The sequence below is a fragment of the Lactuca serriola genome, chromosome 6 (assembly GCF_051521515.1).
Source record: "Lactuca serriola cultivar US96UC23 chromosome 6, Lser_US96UC23_V15, whole genome shotgun sequence".
NCBI classification, from domain to species: Eukaryota; Viridiplantae; Streptophyta; class Magnoliopsida; order Asterales; family Asteraceae; genus Lactuca; species Lactuca serriola.
Window position 1 is genome coordinate 176,838,658 of NC_136413.1, and position 4,476 is coordinate 176,843,133.

Here is a 4,476-nt window from a genome sequence, read left to right on the forward strand (position 1 = left end):
ACCGGAAGGTCTACTGGGACTGGGACGGAAGTCCCCTGAGACACATGGACCGGAAGGTCATGTAAAGTATGGCCTGCAAAGGCGTATGTGTGTAAGTGGTATTTGGGGAACTCACTAAGCATTTATGCTTACAGTTGTTGTGTTATGTGTTTCAGGTACTAGCGAGGACCGTGGTAAGGCGCCGACGTGACCCGTACACACAGAGAGAAGATTTGATTTGTGATCTTGGGATATGTTTTGAATCAATAACTATTGTGGAGTACTTTTGAAAATGTTTTATAAGAAAAATTGGTTGTTGAAAAATGAAAAATTTGTTATGAAAATTTCATTGTTATAGTAGGAGGTCGGGTAATTGCTTGGTGGCTGCTAGCTTGACAGGGAGCGGACCAGGTGGGGGGTAAAGGGACGGCTGCCGGAGGTTGAAGATGAAGAGGATGAATGGAGGCGGCTGAAAGATGAAGGGTTTAGGGTTTGTATGGTGAGGGTGGCGGGTTTTAAACCTCGACCATTCTAAATCTTTGACATATTTACAAGTCTGACCCCTCCTTACAAGATCCTTTCAAATTAAGCCTCAAACTTACCTTTTAGCCCCCGACCCCATGCAATCTTTTCAAATTAAGTCCCAGTAATTACCAAGTTGTCCCTGCCTTTAATATTACTTACAAATTGAGTCCGAAACTTACTCTTTTAACCCTCGACTTCTAAAATGGCGACAATTAGCTCTTCGTAACCATCCTTTTATACATAATTATTTATTTTAGGGCTACGAGTCCTTCATTTATTTATTTAATAAATAAACGGGTGTTACAACTCTCCCCCAATTAAATTAGATTTCGTCCTCGAAATCATACCTTACCATTCCTTACTCACCCAACCACTCTAGTAGCATGGTCACCGACCTGGGCACACCCTAGCCTTCCCAGGGTAGCCATGACCAATCCTCGTAGGGCCCTAAAATCCGCAAGTGACGAATTCCCTGCAATAAGACCACATGTACTATGTCCGAAATCTGATGTCTCGGATGGTCTGAATCCCTGACAAACCATTCATACTAAATCATTATTGTTGAATCTCGTATGTTTATCCCTCAACTAACTACTTAACTTCTGATACCTCGAGTTTCCCACTATAAAACAGGATCACATATCTAATTATCTCTGCAGATCACTTGTGCCTGGCCAAGGCTCAGATACTCCTGCTGTGAGTGACTTGTCACTCCTCAAATCATCTAGCTATTCCGTCCGTAATCGCAACCTGAAGCACAAATGTTAACATTGCCCAAACGCTGAAACTGCTCGAACACTGAATCGCCTGAAGTAGTATGCTGTTACATATTGCTTCCCAACATCTACCGAGACCTACCTGGTCTCAATTTGTTCGTCAATCATCTAAAATACCGGGTTCCGGCCTGGCTGTGGAGCCAAAGGACCCCCACTTAGTCGTCTCACACGGCTTCTGAACGAAATCCTTCTCTGGAACTAGCTACGACTAGTTATCATGCCACTGTAGCTCTAACAACATCCTGATCTAACTGATCGGGTCCATATGTCGAATCCTGTCATCATCAAATCCAAGGCTGAAAGTGATTGCTACCTGACCAATGGTAGCCTTATTTCACACGTCCTGAAGCAGTCCGTTGCTCCTCTGATCTCATAACTATAGAGACGTCCCTACCTTCTCATTACTGGATTAACCAGATCTAATCCATTTAGGTAAATCCGAAATCCAATCAATGGATTTCCATATCCTCACTGCTACACCCGAACTGGTGGGTACTACTGTTTCTTCCGCGTCCTAACAACGCACTCCTGCTATCTACAAACTTATTGAATGCTACAACTACACCTGCAGACTTACAACACTTCCCATGCTAACTGGCCACTAGTGAATGCTATGGCTACCCCCGTAGTCTTACAACACTTTCCATACTACCTGACTGCTAGTGAATGCTATGACTACCCCCATAGTCTTACATAGAGATGGCAACGGGGGCGGGGAACATAGGGGACCCCAATCCCCATCCCCATCCCCATCCCCATCCCCATCGGGAATATAAATAAACCCCCATCCCCACCCCCAACGGGGACTGGGGATCCCCAACGGGGAAACGAGGATTTCTTTTACTCTTTTAACATGCAAACTTTTATGTAAGAAAAAACTCTATATTTCAATTTTACCAGCATACGTTTAAAGATTTTATAAAATATATAAGTACCCATAAATTGCAGAAAAAATATAAATAAATTTTCTACCAAATTTAAATACATACATGAAAAATCAAGTAGAAAAAAATTATCAGATTGATATTTAATGTAAAATAGATCAACCAAAGAGAAAAAATATATACACACGAGTTTAAATTAGATAAAAGAAAAAGCAAAAAGTATAATTTCAACCAACTAATTACTAATGAATTAGGTTACTTAGATCAAATTTTATGTATTATAACCTATACTATAAATATATGTTCTGTATTATTTTTATATATTAATATATGTCGGGGGCGGGTCCAGGGTCGGGGATTAAGAGTATCCCCATCCCCATCCCCATCCCCACTTTTTTTATTCGGGTATTCCCCATCCCCGTCCCCATCCCCGGTCAACCTAGGGATTCCCCAGTGAAAATGGGTGCGGGTTTCGGGTTCCCCATTGGGTATGGTGTTTTTTGCCATCCCTAGTCTTACAACACTTTCCATACTGGTCGAACATACACTCGACCGATTACACAACTGAGCTTGAATCCTAACCGGAACTCTAACCTGCTTCCCGAAACCTGCTATCACGTGACCACACGGTTGGAGTACCGCACCCATGCCCATGATTAAAGCATCCCAGTAACCCACATAATCATCTACACCCTCTGGCATGGTGAGAATAAGTGTCTCGCACAACCGTTGTCTGAGAGTCTCTAAGGCTGCCTGCTGCTCAGGCCCCAAGCGAAAGGCCACCGATTTCTTGGTCAGTCGGGTTAAAGGAAACCTCAATCTCGAAGAAGTCTTGAATAAATCTTTGATTATATCCCGCTATACCCAGGAAACTCCGAATCTCGGATGGAGACCTTAGAATCTCCCATTGCATCACAGCCTCTATCTTGGCCGGATCAACTAGAATACCCTTCCGGTTGACAAGGTGCCCAAGAGATTGCACCTCGTGCAACCAGAACTCACATTTGGTGGACTTTATAAAAAGTCTCTCCCCCACTTAGATTCGACGAAGCCTTCACAACACGCGAGAATTGAAGGATTCCTAATCCTTCTCGCTTTCTAGTATCCCACGCATGACAACTTGTGCCTACCAATGCTAGTGTTTAATCACCAATCAAACCTTAAGATCGCCTATCCTCTGAAATCCTGAAGAGTACTCTTGAAATGTGGTCCAATCTGACACTTCAATCCATCTCCCATTCTGTCAATTGAAGGTCTCAAGCTTCACTCTGGCTGACGAATCCTCGTTCCCACTTCCAATCTTGCAGTACCACTAAACTCTAACCGAACATATGCGAAAATACAATTCTCTTGCACATCCGATGACCAACCACTTATGCTTCTAACACCTGAAACTGAGACTACCCTCTTCATGTTACCAGTCCTATCTTAGCAACGGTAGTGCCTTGAAATCCAAAGTTCCTCCATAAGCACTTGCCGACCATACCTGAACAATGATAGAACCCCTGAACGCTGACTTCACTGATGAACTATCACTCTAACCCCGACCGAGGATCTTCCAAACAATACTCCTGCACAGATCTCGAAAAAGATCCGGAATGATAACGGTACACGCGGAACCTGGTCCGCAAGATGCATCCCTATGTAGGTTCATCAACGACTTTTCGGTATGCAGGATGGCATATATGATCCTTGATGACCCAAACACTAGCAGGAAACCGACCCGAGATCTAACTGATCCAAACTTACTCATAACTCCAACGCAATACGTATCCCCAACGTCCATCTAGTAGCAATAGAAGATGACATACCCGCAACATCTGGAGGAATACTAATCACCTTCTGCTGACATGATCAACCCTGCTACCCTGAGGTAGCCTAAACCCTCAGAGCGACAAACTCCCTTGTGCACTGTCCTGTACATGCTGCACTGACTCCAGCCCTGCTGGCCTTTCACCTGATGATCAGAAATCATAGGTCTCTTCCCAGGACCCTTACTATACACACCTAACATGAACCTCTCTTCTCAAAGTGCTATAAATCGATCTCGCAACTGCAACTTCATGGAAATCATACCCCTCAGGGTTTGACACCCTGCAACGCTCACTAACTCACTTGCCAATGGCTAAGTTGCAACAACTGGAACATCCTCTGTCCTCAAACTAGGTCACAAACTCTTCCCTGAAGCTTCTCAGATTCTCCAAGACTCTCGCCGATTCGAGTATGAATCCTGTGCTTTCAGTAGTACGGGCCCAATACTACCTTCCACACCTATCCATACTTTCCTCAGCAATCCTCCCGGATCCCCCGAG